Source organism: Canis lupus, chromosome 11 (genome assembly GCF_048164855.1).
Source record: "Canis lupus baileyi chromosome 11, mCanLup2.hap1, whole genome shotgun sequence".
Taxonomy (NCBI): Eukaryota; Metazoa; Chordata; class Mammalia; order Carnivora; family Canidae; genus Canis; species Canis lupus.
This window is the reverse complement of record NC_132848.1, coordinates 22,907,286-22,927,887: the sequence shown is the minus strand read 5'-3', so window position 1 is coordinate 22,927,887 and position 20,602 is coordinate 22,907,286. Positions and strand designations below refer to the sequence as shown.

Sequence of the window (20,602 nt, the reverse complement as noted above, 5' to 3'; positions counted from 1 at the left end):
TATCCTTCGGGAGTTTTGACCATCCATTCACAGTCAGGGGGCTCGCTGGGGCTCATGGAGGATACGGCCAGCTGGCTTTCTTGTGTGCTTGTCCCTCAGAACTAAGCCACTCTCTCAAAGTTAGGGTGCTCTTGTGGTCTTCAGTATAGTGAGCTAGAGTGTTCACAACGAGTGGGACATTCTAAAATAACCTTCTCCTCAAAAGTGCCTTTAAACTCTGGGGATAGAGCACCCATCCATGGTTCCAGTGTGTGCGGCTGGGCGCCAACGTCGCCTTAGCAAACTGTGTGTGTCCCTTGGAGGAAATGTGAAGAATTTCAGGGTTTGTTTTGTTTTTTGTTTTGCTCTAGAGAGTCTTTTAAGTATCCAGTCCTTTGGGAAAAACCATTTTAGCAATGTTTTAGTGACAAGAGAAGCATGAGCGACACTGAGTCCCCAGGGATGGGGAGAAACATTTCCATGGCACCAAGTACCCATATTGGACGGATTCTGTCCTCTGACCCTCCGTTACTGAAGCTGGGGGCTCCGGTTCTTGCCCTTGCCTGGGTGACCACCCTTGCTGGAAGGTGTACAGGGAACCTGCTTTTTCTCTGCCACTGACCTCAGTGGCACTGTAGGAGACTTATCGAGAACAATGATGAATCAGAAACCAGGGTCAGCCTGTTTTGGTTTGAGAGATATTCTGTATATGTTTAAGACTTCCCCAGAGAGAGTCAGACTCAGCCCCCTCCCTCACTGTGGCCACCATATGCCTTGGGCCACTTGTCCATATTTGGGGTGGGGGAGGTGAATAAGAACCCCTTGAGGGACAGAGAATATAACCCCCTGCAAGACAGTTGAGCAGCCCAGCTTAGCACTGAGAAGACGGGAGGTAGGGGGGCATTTACAGAACACCCCCACTATGGCTTCTGTCGAGAAGAGAAAAGAGGCTGATGAAAATCATGTATTTAAAGTACGTAGATGGAGACGTGCTCATTATTCTGCTAAAGATACTGTCATTTGTCTGATTAGCAATAGAAGAAAATCTCTGATTTTAAAGAGCAAACCGTTTATAAGCTCAGTCAGGAAAAGACAGCCTCAGAAGACTCGTCTTTGAGGAAAAACGGAGTTGGTTCACTGCACTGCATTATAATCAGGCACCACAGGCTCTGTTCCTTACAGAGTTCTGAAATTTGTTTTAGCCCCCCCAAAAAGAAAGCAGTACAAGAATGCTCAAGTGCAGTTGCAGTTGGTGTGCTTCCTGAAGAAAAAGATGATTTATTATGAAAAAAAGAAATTCACACACAGTTTCATGTTCCCTGAATCGACCTCCTAGTGAACAAAGGTTTTTATCACTAGTCTGAATGATCAGAAGTGAAGAAGCACTAGAGCCCAGGCAGTCTTTAGATGTGAGCCATAAGTTAGAACCCAGCCTTGCTAGTAGCCAGAGCGAAAAGGACAAAATAAAACTGCACCAGGGTGCCTTCCATGGCGTTCCTCTGTTCTTGCTCACAGGCAAGTTTGCCATAGAATTCTCTCATTACCCTGACTTTGCCTCCTCACCTCCCATTCACTCTCCCCCACCCATTCTTAAGTTTTTTTTTCCTTTCTTATATTTTCTGTTAAGCAAAATAATACTTTTTTTTTTTAATGCCAAGAGGTATTGAATGAGAGAATAATAAGGTCTCTGGCTCCCCTCTCCACCCTTTCAGTTCACTCCTAGTTCGTTCTTCTAGCAGTTGCTTTTGTACATCTCAAGAATGTGCTTTGCTGCTTTGCTGTTTCTTGATATGTATATCAGATTCTGATAAATCTATTATGACATGAGGATTTACTCTTGTATACCACCTGCATTATCCCCTCATGCCACTATAGATAAGACTATAGATCATGTTTATTGTTGCCTTCATGACTAAAAAGGCTGGGCATCTTCTAACATGTTTCTTTGCTATTTGGATTGTGTGTGTGTGTGTGTGTGTGTGTGTATACATAAAATGTGCTTGATCAAACCTTTTGCCCACTTTTTCATTGTTTTTTTTCTCCATAATTTATTTGTAATAGATCTTTGTATATTCTAAGTAGAAGTTCTTAATTCAACTACATGTTTGCTAATGTTTTCTTTCTCCTGTGGCTTATCTTGTCATTCTCTTTATAGTGTATTTTATTTTATTCCCCCCCCCCCCCAGTGTATTTTAAATAACAGAAGTTCTTAACTTTTAGTGAAATTTATCACTCTTCCTTTATGGTTAGTTCTTTGGGTGTGTATCTTGTTAAAGAAGTATTTTCCAACCATGAGATCATGATGATAATCTATATTATATTCTGAACACTTGATAGTTTTACCTTCTGTATTGAGGTCTGTAATTCACTTAGAGTTGGTTTTTGTGTATGATGTGAATTAGGGGTCTATTTTAGTATTTTTCTATATGGACATACAATTGTCCCAGCCTAGTTATTGAAAAGAACATGCATTGTTAGCTGTAGTGTGCTGTCTTTATCATAAATATCCAAATATATGTGGGTCTGTATTTGGACTCTGTTTTCTTTTCCATTGACCTCTTTGTCTATCCTTACACCAATATCATATTCTTTAAGTACTGCCTCTTTCTGACATGCCTTGATATTAGTTGAGTCAATCCTTCCAACTTGTCTCTTCTTTCTTAAAGAGCATTATAGCTATTTTTGGTCATTTGTATTTTCACATAAAAGTTTTAGAATCAGCTTGTCAAATTCTACACATTCATGCTTATGTATTTATGGGCACATCCATGTATATACACACATGAAATCAACAAAAACCAATTTGACCAATAAAAACGATTTAAATCCACACATATTAAGTTATTCACTGAAACTGCATTGACTGAAATCAATTTGGTGAGAATTGACATCTAAACAGTACTGTCTTCCAAACCATGAATGTGGTATATCTGTTCATTTATTTAAGGCACTTAATTTTAAACTTTTATCCTTTTCTATGTATTTTTATAGCTCCATTGCATAGATTTGGGTATGTGTTACTTTTGTTACCATACGTTTAAAGCGTTTTCTAATTTCTGTTACAGTTTCTTTTTAGACCCCTGGATTATGTAGAAATGCATTTCTTAATTTCTAAACAAATAGAAATTTTTTAGTTCTCTTTTGGAGATTGATTCCTAGCATAAATGTTAGTTATGATCAAAGAGTGCATACTTTTTTGTCCCATGAAATTTATTGAGACTTGCTTTATGACCCAGTGTATGGTCCTTTTTTGCAACTATTCTATGTTGCAAAAGTAGTGCAATGTTCCCCAGTAGTGGGGAGCAGCATTTTATCCACATACGTCAAATTAGTGAAATTTTTGTATTGTTACTGATTTTTTTTCTACTTTGGTTTATCAGTTACAGAGAGTTTTAAAATATCAGTCTGTGATTATAGATTTGTCATGTCCCTATTAGTTACATACATTTTTCCTTTGTATCTTTTGAGGCAATCTTGTTAGGCAAAAGTGTATCTTTATAGGTTGTTGTTTTTTTTTTTTTTTTAACATAATTGCTTCTTTCTTGGCTGTCAGGCCCTGAGAAATGTTCCTGTTGTTATAAATTGAATCTCATTATCTCTAAAAATACTTGTTACCTGATAGTAATATAGCTCCTCTAACTTGCTTTTGATTGATATATACCAAATGGTATAACATTTTCAACCCTTTTGTTTTCAGATTCTCTGTATCAGAGTTGTTTCCTGTAAACAGCATGTACTTGGGTTTTTTCTTTAATCTGGTTTGACAATCTCTGCCTTTTAGCTGTTGTATTTAGCCCATTTATATTTAATATAATTGTTGATATATTTATATTGAAGCCTCTCCTTATTTTTTTTCTTGCTTTCTTTTAGATTATTTTGCGTAATTCAATTTTTATTTTTTTTCTAGTTCAAATGTTTTTATTCTTTTTTCTATTCTGTTAATAGTTACCTGGGAAAATTACAACATGCATCATTAACTAAGGAAAGTCTGATATTTCTCAAACCTTTACCACCGCCCCAGGACTATTTAGTGGCCCACAACTTACATGCTGTTGTTGTTACCCACTTTAATTCTATTTTCAAACCCGATAATGTCAGTGTTCATTTAAATCTGCTTTCCCTGCCCTTTACTTCTTATATCTCTGTCTTAGTTTATCCAGCTGGGATCATCTGCCTTCTGCCTTAAGTCTTTTCAGAATGTCCTTTAACGTGGGGCGATTGGTAAGGAGCTGGTTGAGTTTGAAAATATATGCCTGATTCCACCCTTTTATTGGAAAGCTTCAGGATCTCTACATTTTAATGTGTATACTTTCACTTCACTTCATTCCACTGTTTCTAGCATGGTATCTGGTATCCTCCATGCAAGAGTATCTCTGTTTTATCCTTATCATTGAATTAATCTTCCAATCTTCTCTTGAGGTAGAGAAAGGGGATCCATGGGTACACCTACGTTTTAAACTTGCAATCAGGCCTTCTGTTTTCATTTTCACTTTTACTTTCCATTAAAGAGGTACTTGTGGGCATCAACATCTGAGCTTTGGGAGATTATGCAGGGCAGATTGTTGGTTTCTGTCATTGTCAGCTTAGGGTCAACTTTCTTGGGTTTGCTGCTAGACCACCTTACACAACCACAAGCCATGGCCCTGTCTGTTACCTCTTTTCTGCTTGCCTTTTAGCGTCTGAAACTTTTTTTGTGCTTGAGGGTTTATGTCTGTTTTAAAAACCCAGTGGATCCTCGAAAAGGCATGTAGATAAGTGAATGGGCTCATAAGCTTCATTTGCGCACTATCACCAGTCATCACCATGTTGCCAGAGTCAGTGTACTTTGTTCTCATCGTGTTGAAACTCCGTTCAAAAGAATTAATCACTTCCTCCTTAAAATACTGCTGTTTTCTTGACTTTCATGATAGTACCTTCTGTAGGTTTTCTTCATGTCTCTCTAGATCCTTCTTAGATTCCTTTGTTGCTTCCTGTCCTACATTCCTGTCCTACACAGCGTTTAAATGTTGGAGCACTTATGGACATTGGCAGACAGAGCTCAGGAGTGCTCATCTCACTCTGCATCTTGTCCTAAGGAATCCCACCCATGGGAGTCCTAAAGGGGGCAATTGAAATCATACAGGCCAGATATGGCAGTAGCTTAGGCCAGTCTGGTTACTGTGGTTGGTGACATGGAGTTGTATTCTGGGTATTGGCATGGCTTTAAAGACTTCTTCACCTGTGTCGCCCCAAACTCAGTCTCTAAACAAAGCTGTTTGCTGAGTCTCAGACATATTTCTAATACCCTGCATAACATTTGCTTGTATGTTTACCGATATTCCAAACCTAGCATGTCCAAAGCTGAACTGTTAATGTCCCCATAAAACCATCCCCTCTCTTTTTCAGTGATTGGGGAATATCTCCATCCATCCAGTTTCTCAGGTCAGAAATCTGGAAGCCACTTGTGATGCTCTTTCTTTTTATTCTCCTGCCTTGAAAGTTAGTCACCGTCTTACTGATTCTCTCTCTGGACCACCTCCCAGGTCCATCCACTTCCCTCCATCTCCTTCCCACCACTCCAAGCACGGTCTAGTCACCCTGGCCTGGGCCAGTGGAAAGTGGCTTCCCAACTCCATTTCCCTCCTTTTCATGGGGTGTTCGGGAGAAAAGGATTTCCCCATCCATTCAGTCCATTCAGTGCGATTTCTTTTTTCCTTTTTTTTTAAAGATGTATTCATTCATTCATTCATTCATTCATTCATTTATGATAGAGAGAGAGAGGCAGAGACACAGGAGGAGGGAGAAGCAGGCTCCATGCCAGGAGCCCGACGTGGGACTCCATCCCGGGACTCCAGGATCGCTCCCTGGGCCAAAGGCAGGTGCCAAACCACTGAGCAACCCAGGGATCCCCCATTCAGTGCGATTTCTTAAAACCAAAACAGGACCCTTCCTCTCTGCCTCTTGACTCTCCCTGACCCCACATCATTTCTCACAAACGTGCCCCATTTACAGAACCTCCAGGACTGCACATTGTGCTTCAAGTAACCCAGACTCTCCAGCACATCCTGAAGGGCCCTGTATGATCCTGCCTCTGCCTGCCTCTCATTTTTATCCAGAGCTGTTCTTCCCTTCTGTAGCATCCCCTAGACACGCTTTCCTTTTTTGCTTTTCAGATGTACCTAATTGTCACTTTAGGTAGTCACCTGCACTGACCTCTCACCTGACCTGCCCTCCCCTCATCAGTCCTCCTCGTGCCACGTGCCCAGCTCCCTTTGTGCCTTCTTCAGCCAAGAGTTCTGGGTCCCAGCGTGGTCAGGGCACCCCTCCTAGAATCTTCTCTGTCAGCTTATCACAGTCTGTCATTACATATTTGTCCATTTACTTCTCAGTTACCCTCTGGGCCAAGTTCTATGAAGTCAGGGACCATTTTTTTTCTGTTTTTCACCTAATATGCCACTGTCTGGCTCATAGTGAACGTCCAGTAAATACTCCTTGGATGGGTAGATGAATGAGTAAAACAGTGAACAGATAGCAGCATGGTTTATTGATGAGAATAGGGATAGTTTGAAGCACAAGAGAAATACTAGAATTCTTTTGTGAATTAAGTAAGCTGGATTCAGCAGTGGTATCATTTCAGACTTGTTTGATTTCACCCCTTCTTCTAATTAACACCAGCCAAGTTTTTATTGAACTTTGATTTCAGTATTTTATATCAAAAAGTACTACATCTTTTGGGTGTGCTTAGACAAGGAATCAACGCTGATGTGAACTGAAATATCAGTTAATAAAAATCCTTCCGTGCTCTGATCAGTCTGGGTCAGCTGGTCATGCCCACGTACTTAACCACCCTCCATGGGATGTGGATGAGGGCGTGGTGACACCCATGGGACACAGGCCTCATTCCCCATGGGAGATCCGTGCTTAGGACCTGTGAGAGAGACTTCCACTTTCTTGGCCACCTTGCAGATTAGGAACTTCAAGCTGGCTGTCCTCCTATCAGAGCAAACTAGGGGTAAACCCCACTCTGCAGGCTGGGTACCTAGGAATAAGGCTCCAGTTCTTGGAGATAGATTCTGGAGGCCAGGGGGGATATCCAGGTTCAGGGAAAAGATATGTCAAAGGGGTGCTTAACCAGGAAGGACTGCCCTCCGCTCACCGCTGCTGCTCCTGGGGCACAAGTCCAGCCAGGGCCCAGCTGTTCACTCACTTGTGGGTCACCCACAGTAATGACACGGTAGCAGATGCCGTCGGAAAATCCCAGTTCTGCTGCCACAGAGTCAATATCTTATTTGTCAGTTCATTGCGGCAAGTGGGATTTTGTGGTGTTGTTTCCAAATAGAAACCGCTGAGCTTTATTTGAAATGTTTTCCTTTCTTTCTTTTTTGATCTGTATTTTCATCAGTTGTTCTTGATGTGGGTTTTTGTTTTGTTTTGTTTTGTTTTGTTTTGTTTTTATTGGAGGGGGAGGGGACAAGCACAGAATGAGAGTCCAAACAGGATTTTTTTTTCTGATCTTTTATTTCACTTTCTTCCCCTCCTTTCTCACTTTTCCTTTTTTTAATTTTTTTTTTATTTTTTAGCATTGAAACACCTCAATTCTAAGTTTTATTTGTGTACAGAAATGTAGCAGTTTACAGGAATAATAAGCAGACAGTGTTTTCCCCATTGACCCGTGTTAAAGAAGTGTGGCATGGTGGCAGGAGCAGCTGCCCTGGGGCTGGACACAGGTTCTTCTTCTTGTTCCCTTGTAAGCACTTCATTTACCCTGTGCAGGTTTTAGCTTCTTTACTTATAAAATGGGCCCCACCCTCACAGGGTCGTGATGTTCATAAAGTGCCCAGCATCTAGTTTTTCAACAAATAAATGTTCTCGTACAAATGCCCTATTCTAGCTGTTAATTCCTCTGAGAGATGTGAATTTTCATCCATGATTGCAATGTGAATCAGTGGTTGGACTTAAATAATTGTGATAATAAAAAAACATATCACAGAATAGAGTAGGGAATCCAAAAACTGATTCCCACCTGCAGCTCATCAAGAACAGGATGGTCTTTTCCATAAACAGAACTAGACTGATTCAGTATCCGTGATAGGGAAAAAGTAACCAACTATTCACTTTACGCTGTTCACAAACATTAACTCAAGATGAATCACAGACCTCAGTGTGAAAGGTAAAACAGGAGTTCCAGAGGGCAGAAGGCATTGTAGGTGAGTGTGGTTATTAGATTGAGGTAGGCAAAGATTTCTTAAACAAGACATAACAGGGACGCCTGGGTGGCTCAGTCAGTTAAGCATCTGCCTTCAGCTAGATCATGAACCCAGGCTCTTAGGAACGTCAAGCCCCACATTTCTTGCTCAGCGGGGAGCCTGCTTCTCCATCTGCCCCTGCTGACACTCATGCTCTCTCTTGTGCACTCTCAAGTAAACAAAAAATTTTTAGAAAGGTATCTGTGCATTTCCACACTGAAGAAGTGCTTATGCTATAGTCACAGGATGATGCTTTTCTGCTGTAATACTTCACGCTGCCCACCCTAATGTCCAAAGCAGTGAACTGCTAGGGAATCTTATCCTCCCTCTGGAGGCTATGTTCTATTTATTTCTGAGTCCCCAGTATTAAATAACTGATAAACATTCAGTGATTATTTGTTCAGTTGTTGAACTAACAAACACTAGAAAAACTCTTAATGCTGCTTTAGTGTAAAAAGGTAAACTTTTGGTTTCACTTCCTAGTGATTTAATTTTATTTTTTAAAGCCTCCCATTGATTCTCTTACCCTTCACATAATGCATTTGAAGATGTGCAAACCAAATATTTCTCCCAACCAAAGCAAACAAGCGCACACACAGGCCTGCAGGTTAAAGGAGGCCTCCCTGGGGCCCTAGGAGCGAGCTGAGCACGGGAGAGGATTGGACAATGCGCTGGTGCCGCTCCCAGGCTGCTAAGAGTGGACCTCACTGCCACCCAGTACCCCCCTCCCCCCCCCATCACACACACACATACACAGATGCATCTAAATGGAGCCATTCAAAGTGAAAGAGGGAAGAAGTCCTGTTTATGTGGCTTTTATAGTATCCTAGCAACCGGTTCCCGGGGCCTGGAGCTGATGGCTGGAGGAGTCCCTGTACTATTATGAATGAGGCTTTCACAAAAGTGGGCCCATTTCGTCATTCAGGTGTTTTGGCAAATAGACTTTTAAAATGAGACTCAAACACTTCAAGTTGTACTCCTTCAGATCACATCTACTTAGCCTTCAGAGCTTTTCGTTATGTGCTTTCTGAAATCAGAGGCTAGCAATGGCAAGTATCGTCGCACACAGATTCTGCATTGTGCAGGCGGAGGCACAGCACAGTGGTTCCCCCTAAGTGCACTCAGAGGTGAAGACACGCCAATGGGCACACCTCCCAACCACACACATACCTGTCCTCGGGTTCTGTCTCGCTGAGCCTGGTTTGCTCAGCTATTTGCCTGTCTCGGAGGCCAGAATACATCAGGGGCCGCTTTGTCTTATTGACTTGTACTGAGGGCAACATTGCTTGGGGTTTATTGTCACTTAAATTAGGAACTGGGATTCCATCCTTCCCGGTGATGAGGTGCCAGTGTGGACCATGCTTCCTGCAGTGTGCATGTCCTTGCACACACTTTACCCTGAGCAGGGACCAGGCCAGGGTTGCCACCATCACACCAAAAGTGGTATGAAAGTGGCCCTGGCAGCGGCTTCCCTAGACTATCACCTCAGCCACCTGGCTTTGAGAGTTTTAAGTGTCAACACATAAAATTCATTTGAAATCAGAAACCAAACTTCATCCAAATATATTGCCATTATTTTTTTTTTTAAGATTTTATTCATGAGAGGCAGAGGGAAAAGCAGGTTCCATGCAGGGAGCCCAATGCAGGACTCGATCCAGGGACCCCAGGATCATGCCCTGAGCCAAAAGGAGATGCTCAACCGCTGAGCCACCCAGGTGTCCCTGGCCATTAATTCTTAATCTGAAGGATCCTGTACCTTGTAGCTGATTAATTTAACAGTGCCATCCAACAAGTGTAACTTTAGGGAAAGAATGTCTCTGGGAATCCATATTTAGTCATTCTCACTTAATTTCTCCTTACTAGTCTTCCATCGTCGTTGTAAGTTTGCTAGCCTAAGAAAGCATTTTTAATTTTGAAACTACATGAAATAATTTATTTTTATGTCATTCTTTTGTTCCTGATTTTTTTTAAAGATAACATTTTCTTAGAGCACTTTTAAGGTTTCAACAAAATTAAGAGGATGGAAAAGAGATTTCCTCTATGTTCTTGGCCCCCACACTTGCACAGCCGCCTCTGTCATCAGCATTTCCCCAGCAGGGTGGGACATTTACTGCAGTTGGTGACTGTCTACTGACACATCACTGTCACCCAGAGCCCAGAGTTTACTGCAGTAAACTCCAGGGCTGGCTCCTGGAGTCATGCATTCTGTGAGTTTGAACAAATGCGTCATGATGTATATCCACCATTGTGATACACAGTGTTCTTGCTGCCTGGGAAACCCTCTGGGCTCCACCTGTACGTCCCTCCCCACAAACACTGATGTTTTTATTGTCATCAGCTCTTTCAGAATGTCCTGTAGAAGTCAGAATTATATGCAATGTGGCCTTTCAGATGGGCTGCTTTCCCTCAGTGCTCCACATTTCACATTCTTCCGGGACTTCTGGTGGCTTGACAGTTTGTTTCTTTTTCAGTGCTGAATAATATTCCATTATCTGGATAGACAAGAGATTTGTTTTTCAAAATCACTTTCTCTAACACTGTTTGCACTGTGGTCGTTCTGCACACGTCCCCAGTGTCTCTACAGGATGTAATAGAGCTTTTATAATTCCTGACTCTATTTCAGAATGTTTGTATCTACCGTCTAGATTAGATTAGACCACAGGGAAATGTCTGAAACTCAGCCTCTTGTGAGGCTCCATTCTGATTCCAGAGAGCCTGTCTGCTCAGAACAGTTGGCACATTTTCAAAAGGGTACTCAGCAAAGTTTACCAGTTACCACAAGGTCCATTGATAGATTGATTATAATCTCTGTGCCCAGTGTAGGACTAAGATTTTTGACCCAGGATTAAGAGTCTCACGCTCTATCCACTGAGCCAGCAAGGTGCTCCCCCGTGGAGATCCTTTTGTGCTTGGTAATCTCCCTCCTCTCTGTCCCCAAATGGCATTACCAAGAGGTGTCACTGGCAGATGGCACGTGACATCGAGCCCTGGGGCAATTGGTAGGTGCAGCGGTCCCTGAGGATGAGGTTCCGCCTTCGGAAGAGCTGCTGAATTTAGAACCCACTGACCACTGGCACATAAGGGGGCTTGAAGGGTTCTTGGCACATGGTCTGTACTTAAGAAACAGTAGTAACAGTAGTAGTAGTAGTAGTGTTAAGCTGTATATGTTTTCTTACAAAGTTAATTATTTGCCAGTTTTTCTTTCTTCATTCCCTTCCTTTATTAAAAAGAGCAATGACTTTTGGGTGTGTTTAGGATGTTAATGAATGATTTTTTTTTTAGTTACTGTACTTAAATACCATTGCTACACAGACTGTGTATTTTGTAAAACACTTGAGAGATTGGGTTGCCGAAGTTTAGCACAGAGAAACCAGGTGACCCGACTAATGTCAGTATTATTGTGTAAAATGACCTCGGTCAGATTTAGCAGTGACAGAGAAGTGTCTGGTCAAAACAGTGGTGCACCACTGCCAATTTAGCACCTTTAAACACTAACCCCCTGTCTCTTGTTTTGAGAGCATCATTCTTTGCAGCAAGTGTCGTGTTTTCAGTGCCACTTATTTTTCTAGAACCATCAGATTTAGAAAACAAAAGCCAAACAAACCCTGGTGGGTGAGTCTCTGAGTCTCTGAAGGAACGATCTCAGTGAGTGGCCAGTCTGTAAGTCCTCTCGACCCCATGAGGGAAACCATGTGCTGAGCCCCTGCTCAGAGGCTGGACGGGAAAAGTCTGCGCAGATGCCCTTTGCAAGGCAGCTCCAGTAGGTAGGATGGAGGACAGCTGCACCCAGGATCGTGCGTCCTGAGCTTGCTTGCATCTTCCTGCAAACCACCTGCCTTCTGAGGCACCTGGGGGAGCCCCAGGGCCTGCTTCCTGCCTGGAGTCACCTGCCTTACAGGAGTGAGACATGCTAGTGACGGGAAGGGAAGCCTCCAGCTCTCTGGCTCTCTTACTCCTTGGTTTTGTGGACTACATCACCCCTTCACTTGGGTACTGGCAGAGCCGGAAAATATAAAAATAAAGCTGACTCTCAGATATCGCCTTCCCCTTCTTACTGTCCACCTGCGTGCACATCCTCTCTGGGGCAGAGGCACACTGCTTTGGGCCCCAGCACAGCAGGCGTTGGCGCAGTGAGTTGTGAGCCTTGGCCACCCCAAGAGATCCACCTGCTTCCAGCCCAGCAGGGGCAGGTGGTGTCTGCGAGCTGCCAGGAGAGGCTGTTTGAGGAGTGGACAAGCCTTTTCTTCAGGATTAGCTCAGTACCACTGCAAACAGACCCCGTGCTGGGAAAGCGCCTCATGGGGGACAGAAACCAGGCAAAAGTGAAAATAGGAGGTGGGTTGCAGTGTGACAGCAAGGACCCAGCCCTGCTCTGGAGATTTTTCACATGACCGTGAATGTGCCTTGCTCAGACAAGAGGTTCTTGTCTTCATGTTTGGCTCGTGGCCTTTTTACGTTCTTAAAGAAGCTCAGAGAATGATGACTTTGTCAAACACAGATAAAGATTGACACTTTCTGGTTAAGGATGGGAACAGCCTATAAAAAGTCAACACATTTTCCCCGTTTTTGAAAGAAACCAGATTATGTTGAAATCAAAACTACTTCTCTTTCTTTCCTAAAGCACTTTTAGAAACTAGCACCGATCGTATTCAGGCATTTCTTCTGCGTGTAATTAGGAAGCACCAGGAAATCCTAACAGATTTCAAGAAGAAAATGGTGGCAAAGGTGCCCAACCTCGTCCTTCTGCCTGGCTGCTGACACACAGCGGCTGGGAGCCTACTGCACACACCACACAACAGCTGTCAATCGCTAAGACGGCGGGTCCCCCAGAATTCGGAAGTTTAGGGTGTCAGGCAGTGTTTCTTAGCACAGGCTAACTGGCGGAGCACATGAACTGCTTTTGGGGGACACATTAGTCGCAGTTCAGCTGTCATCCTAAGTTCTTGAGACTGTTCCTATCTAGAAATAGAATGCGCACACTGGAAAGTAGGAGGGGATGTATGTACTGCTTATAAAACATTGTAGAGCAGTCGTACAAGTAACCAACACCCAGGGGCACCCGGCTCCACTGAGCCCACAGCACGTCCCGTCCCGCCCTTCTCCGGAGGCTCCCGCACCTGCCTTCCTGCAGTGTGCTTTGCTTGGCTATGTCTGAATCTGTGTAAATGGAATCATGGCTTGCATGGTTTTATCATCTGTCATTCAAAAATTGTCCTCCAAATCATTGCATGTAGTTGGTAGTGTCCCATCGCAGGAACACCCAGCATTTATACTTCTTTGTTGGACTGTTGGTGAACGTTTAGGTATTTCCACTTTGAGGCTGGGCTGTTACAGTTAATAGTTAACAGCGCTGTGAACGTTTCTGTACAGAGCAGGTATCCTGGCGCATGAGCATTGAGCTCTTTCCTAGGTGTGGAATTTCTGTCTTGTGGCTTGTGTGTCTTCAACGATGTTCTCCATGACACCGAACTTCCCAGAATCGGCCGTACCAGTTTATACCCCTGTCCTACATTCACCCTGGCACTTGATACCGACCTTAAAACATTTGCTGTTCTGATGAATATAACATGTTGCCGTGATGCCATTTGAATCTAATTAGTCAGAAGCACATTGTTATGCTTACTGACCATTGGGACTTCCTGTGTCACAAAAATGCTGTCAAATTTTTTTTTTTTTGGTCTACATTTACATTTTCTTTCTTTTTCTAAAATTGACTCCTGGAAATGTTTCCTGTATTCAGGGTGTGAATTGTTTGTTCATTTATGTGCATTGAAATAGTCCCTCCAATCCATCCATGGCTTATTTTCTTTTTTTTTTTCTTATGGTATATTTATTATTGAGATGTTAGTGTACATGTAGTAAAACGTACAACGTGTGAGGGCATATCAGCATATGTTCCCACCCTTGCAGCCGAGTCCCTGGGGGGTCCTGTGGGCTCCCTCTCACCTAGCACCAGTTTCTAGAGCTGACTTCTGGGGGGCTTGGGGAGGGAGTTTCTCCCCTCTGTGGTTAGTGGTTTTTGTGTCTTACTGAGATCCCGAGGCTAGAAGAGCATTCTTCTGGGTGTTCACTGGCAGCTCTCAGGTTTTGCCTTTCTGACAGATGTGAAGTCCACTGGAAGCTAATTCTTCTAGGGTGTACAGTAGGGGTTCGGGTTTTTCACAGTTGCCCCACTACTGAGAAGCCCTTGCTTCTACCCCTGGCTTTGCAGGGACACGTTGGCACAAGCCCCTGTCCCGTGGGCATGCTTCTCTTTCTGGCTCTCTGTTCTGCGTTCCTAGTTTGGTCTCCACTGTCCCTGCCTGATACCGTCTTAATTACTAGGATGTTACCATCTTGAGTGAGTAGAGCCAATTTCAAATGTCACATAGCCTTTCGTACTTCATCCTTTTCCCATGTTCTTGGACCTAGGTCACTGGTGTCTTTGTCCTCACCTCCATCCGTGCATTCTGCATGTGTTTCCTGCTCTCTGCTGGGGTACACGGTGCAGGTGGTTCCTGCCCCTGGGGATACAGTGCTGGCCAGGGAGCAGACGCCCTCCGTGCCCTCGGGAGCCTGCGGTCTGCTGGGGGTGCCTTGAGGACAGGCACTCGGCTTCCCAGGAAAGAGCCCTGGCCTAGCTTGTCCTCTCTAACCCCAGGGACTTGCAGCACGCCCTTGCTGGCTTTGCCTCCTGTGCTTGATTTTGAGCTCCCTACAGGCAAGTAGCATCTGAGTTACCTCTTTTACAGTCATCCCTGGCCACTCCTCATGCCCTCTGCTTCCCGCACTTCCCTCTCTCCAAATCACGCTCCACACAGCTACCCAAGAGAGTTGTCTTGATTTTTCTTTTTTCTTTTTCTTTTTTTTTTTTTTTTATTTATGATAGTCATACAGAGAGAGAGAGAGAGAGAGGCAGAGACATAGGCAGAGACATAGGCAGAGGGAGAAGCAGGCTTCATGCACTGGGAGCCTGATGTGGGATTCGATCCTGGGTCTCCAGGATCGCGCCCTGGGCCAAAGGCAGGCGCCAAACCGCTGCGCCACCCAGGGATCCCCTGTCTTGATTTTTCTGCTTCACTCCTGCTACAGCTTCTAATTGCACTGGCGTAAAATACAAACTCCTTACCGTCTCCTGAATCCCTAGAAGGTAAGCATACACCTACCCCTGCCTCATTTCACTCTGCTCTCCCGCACACCCCACTCCAGCCACAGAGGTGCCCGCTTGACTTGACTTGCACATTCTGAGTTCTGCTGAAGGATGTCTTCACTTTGGAATGGATACAGCAGTTCCTCCCCGTCCCCCCCACCCCCCCACCCCACCCCACCCCGTAACAAGGATAAGCGAGCGTTCAGGTCTGCTCACCAGTTACTGTGATAGAAATGGAAACCGACAGCTCAGAATGGGAACCTCCACACCCACCTGTACTTGCTTTGCAGCAGGATGACCCAGCATCTGCGGGCCCACCCACTCTTGATGGCTGACTTTCTGGGACTTGGCAAGGAGCAGAGGGAGAGATGGAGAGGCAAGCCAGCACGGCTCTGGGTGACCCATGGGGCAGACCGTCCCCAGGTGACTAGTGACATCTGGTCCAGGGACAGTGACAGCTGATGCTCAGCACCCAGCGTACGTAGGAGAAACCTCGTTGACCCTTTGGTACCTGCCGTGTCTCATCTGAAGTCTGCCAGAATGCCCACAGTTTGTTCTTCATTTGAGCCTTGGTAGCTTAGAAGTATCTCTGACCCTGAGCTGTGCCTCGGTAACGTAGGACATCATTAGTGCTAGGCCAGTGCTAGTCTTCTGCCAATTAGACGAGACTGCTTACTTTTTCTACTCCAGATATGAATTTCACTTTGACCTCTCGGCTACTTCCAGAAGTATTTTTGCAGAGGTAGTCATTCTAGTATCTACAGGCTTATCATATCCTTCGGGATTTCTTTGAAGAGACAGAGACCTTATTTCAAGTGTCCTAGAACCTAGTGTTCCTTTAACTGATGGTGTGGGCAAAGCTTAGAGGCCAGCAATCAGACTGGACAGGAGGAAGATCCACCTGCTCCTCCCGCCAAGGTCTCTCCTCACCCTCCGCGCCCACAGCTGGATGCCTGGCAGCATGTGGCACCGTCGTTCCGAGGGTGGATGCTGGAGCCTGCATCCAACCCTGCCTCTGCCGCTTCCGATTCACGACCTTGGCCCAGCCTGAGCCTCCCAGGTCTTGTGTTCTTATCAGTAAAATAGGGATGATAGTCCACACCTACTGGATAGCATGTTTGTGTGGATCAAATACTTTCTGAGTGCCTAGAACAGTCCCTGACGTGTCCTGGGAGTGGGTGGCTGCTGCCATTAGCTTATTATTATCACTATTACTATTTTATGCAGATAAACTGACACTCTTGCTTTATGTGAGAGATGTGGAGAGATTCATTCCTCTGGCAAAGCCTTATTTAGGTTGAAGGCAGCCTCTGCGGTCACATAGTCCCTGAAGAGAAGTTCATGTGAGGTGGCCTGTTACCCGACGAGTCCTTTATCAGAACAGAGTGCTTTACAAACATCCTCCTGACCTGGCAGATGGGACCTTGAGCGTCCAGGGTGCCTGCCGTGCTCCCACTGGCTTGGTCCTCAGGGCCCAGCAATCTCAGGGCACCACACCCTCTCCTGCCGTGGTCTCCTAAGAGAGGCCCAGCCAGCTCAGTGCCAGCCATTGGCCCCGGGTGTGAATTGCAGCCCCAGGGTGGTATTGTTTATTTAGAAGTAACCAGAATGCCTCCGCCTGGCGAACTCACCCCTGTAGCACGAAGCCTGACTTTTTGCATAGTGCTGGGCACCTGCTTGCATGTACTCAGTCCCCTCTCATGTGCAGTCCAAGTGCCGTCCAAGGAGAGCATGCAGGCACCAAGGCGCATTCATCCAGCAAATACCCAAAACCCATCTACTTCCGTGTGTGCCGGGAGCTACGGTGACTAAGGCAGCAGTCTCAGCACGCAGGTGCACACGGCCTGTAGAAGGAGCCAGATTGACCCCGTGACGGCAGCCTGAGAAGGGGCACTGAAAGGGAGGACCCCAGAGGAGAGGGACACCCAGCATGACGGGCTCTGGAGGAGTTATTCCTGCACCATTGGTTGAGTGACTGGTACATGCCAGCCATGCACCGGCGCTGCCGAGCCCAGGACACATAGGGGCTCGTCTGGCGTCTCAGAAGTGACATTGGAGTGCTGCCCCATATACAAATGGAACTACTTCATGGCTCCAGAACCCTTTCATGTGGTTTGAGTTAGAAGTGGTATTGGTTGTTTCTGATCCCGAAACCTGTTGTGTGACACGGATGCCAGACTCTGACTCTTTGTACCACACTGTGCTTTCAAGTGGCTAGTAAAATGATTCCAGAATATGTAATGTACAAAATTAGTTTCAGTGCCGTAGGATCCTTTACCACCAAAACCCTGTGGATGTGAGGTACCTGCCGCGCGGCCCTCGCTTGGCCACAGAAGCTTTTGGAGTGGGGAGTGCATGTGGTGACCTAGGGCAGGGTATCATCTTCCCACCACTCCCCTGCCAGATGGACGGGCTGGCTGGCTGTGGTGACAGTGACATGCTCTACTTTGCTCATCTTGGATGCTTGGGCTTTATACATCTGGGATTTGTAAAAGCCCAAGAGCCCCTAACCCAGCCAGGGCCCAGGCCGTGGATGCATGTGTGCCAGTGCTAAGGACACAGGGCCGTGGGAGGTGGAGACACATTCCGGGCATGGGCAAGGGGAGGAGGCCCATGAGGTGGTCAGCATCAGATCTCCCCCATGAGAGCTCCACTTAAGAAAGTAAATCGTAAAAAAAAAAAAAAAAGAAGAAAGAAAGTAAATCGTGCGTACCAAGGACAAATAATGTGCCCTTTATTTCAGAATCGCTAAGAGAACGCCAGTTTGGGTTATGCTCAAGATGAAATGTCTTTGGTTGACATTTGCATGGATGCAGTTCTGTCAGAATTGGGTAGGTTGTTTTACTGGGCCTTGTGGTACTTCCTTTGATACATTAATTCCCTAGGAATTATGGAGGCCAGTGGACAGCCTCTGCTGTCAGAGGTGGTGTTTCTGGGATGACTTTACCCTCCGTGAAGACAAACTGCTGCTCCTTGGGGCACATACTAAACCCAAGTATTATTTCATGTTCTTTAGATTGTGGCCTATAATCTACACCCCCACCCTCTTCTGTTAGCATTGGTGTTTTGACCACTTTCAGGATTCACAATTAGCCAGTGATTGGCAAATAAGAGAGGACGCATACATCTATGAGTAAGTGCTTTTAAGACCTAACACATTGCACAACCTAGAGCAGCACATACCGGCACAACGTTGAGACCCTCGAACCACAGGTGTTCCTTCATAGTAAAATACAAAAGTGTGGAGGGAAATAGAAACCAGATAGACCAATAATTTGGAGAAGAAAGAGGAAGCCAGTTGGGTGGTTTCTGGTGGTTATTGGGCACTCTGGTTTCCAGCATCAGGCAGGGAGACCCCAGATAGGATCCGCACGAGGACTTCTGCTTTGATTTTCTGATGGAGAAGCATATGGGGTTAGCTGAGTGACATAATGAGAGGTAAGAGCAAAAGATAATGATGGTGCTGAAGGTGGAAGTGAGGTGAAATATCTCGGCATTTGGAGGTGGCGTTGGCCTGTGTCGGAGAAGCACGTGCTGCCCGGGCAGGAACGGTGGCTGTGTTCTCCAAGACTGTCCCTCCACAAGGACCTCTTGCCCGACCGCCTCCCTGCCCGTTGTCACAGCCAAGCTGCCATCCCTCTTCCATCCGCAGTTCGGCACCTCCTTACCCTCCCAGTGCTTCTCCTTCACCACCTCTACTCAGAAGTCCTCTGTGGTTGGCACAGGTTCCTCGTCCAGCAGCGGAAGGTGTAGGGGCCCCCTGGGCGCCCCTGAGCAACAGTTTGGAAAGTGCCATGTTTTCCTTCAGAAAGTGAATACTTGGGAGAGTAGGGCTGAGGTTGGTTAGGACTCACAGAATACCCGCCCCCCCACCCCGGGGAACACGCCACCCCAACATGGGGGCAGCTCTTTGACTTGAGTGGCTAGAAGAAAGGCGGAAGTAGGTCATTGCAGCAGGAAGAGAAGTCACCCTTTCAGTGCCATGTCCCGCTTTTGTTCTTTTGCCGACAGACTTGGCATATTTAGAAGTATTTTGGGTTTTAGCAATGTAAAGTATTTCCCGAACTGTTTTAAACTGAACTCCTTTCCTGCGCTCTGAAAAATCCTGCAATTTTACCAATTCTGTGAAGATAGTAGTTTAGATATGGAAGTTATTTAAAACCATCCTCATCATTAGCAAAACCTTATAACATGGTTTTTGTGAAAGTCTGCTGAAGTAGGCTTGCCTCACTGAACATCTTAGACCAACCTCGTCAAAGGTGCCCTATTAAATGGTATATTTTATTGGGCAGTACATAAATCCCTTGCCATAAATGGGTTTGTTGGCTGCAAATAATTTTAAATAATTTTTAATAATTTTAAATTATTTAATTAAAATAATAAAATTTAAATTATTTAATTTAAATAATTTTAAAATCTATATCCTGGAAGCAAAAATTAAATGTAGATACTAAAATGTATCTATTTGTTATATACATACTATAGATTATATTAAATATAGATGTATACATTATACATGTATAGATATATAAAGCATTATATATAGATACTGCATATATAGTGTGTATACACATATATGAAATCTTTTAATATACTTAAATTGCTTTAATTTAAATAATGTAAGCTTTTCAATGCCAGTACTTTTAAAAGCTTGTTTATAAAATTCAGCAAATATTTATTGATACCTTCCGTGTTCTAGGCCAGAGGTTGGCCAGCCTTTTCTGTAAAGGTTTAAATTTCGTAAATATTTTTGGCTTTGCTAGCTGTGCTGTCTCTACTGAAGTTTCACAGCTCAGTCGTTGGAGCAAGAAAGCAGCCATAGTCGGTACGTAAATGAATGGGCATGGTTGCCTGCCAATAAAACTTTATTTATTACAGATGCTGAAGTTTGAGTTTCAGTTAATTTTCATGTGTCACAAATTAGTAGTGGTCTTTTAATTTTTTCCCCCCAAGTGTTTAAAGATACAGAAACTATTCTTAACTTGCTTCCACACAAAAAAAACAGGTCCTAATTTGCCAACCCCTATTTTCAGCAGTCTTTCAGCTAGAGTGCTAGAGCAGTGACCGGAACAGAGTCCCTGCCCTCCTGGCCCTGCGTTCCCGTACAGCACAGGACATTTAAGTGCCATGGGTCCCGGGAACGGAAAGATGTTGCCTTTCTTAGATGGAGTCTTCCTCGTTGGACAGTTCCAACTTTAGAGTTTTCACTCACCTGACTTTAAAAGGAATTTGAGGGGCGCCTGGGTGCCTCAGTCAGTGAAGCATCTGC

The 20,602-nt window shown here is 44.8% G+C and overlaps 1 protein-coding gene and 1 long non-coding RNA gene across 2 annotated transcripts in view; both read left to right on the top strand.

Moving 5' to 3' along the window:
- Window positions 1–20,602, top strand: part of ATXN10 (ataxin 10) — a 162,402-nt gene that overhangs the window by 136,236 nt on the left and 5,564 nt on the right. The window lies entirely within an intron of this gene.
- On the top strand, window positions 10–20,210 carry LOC140642663 (uncharacterized). The gene is made up of 2 exons (XR_012039081.1): window positions 10–15,333; window positions 15,624–20,210. It is a non-coding gene; the product is annotated as an uncharacterized lncRNA (long non-coding RNA).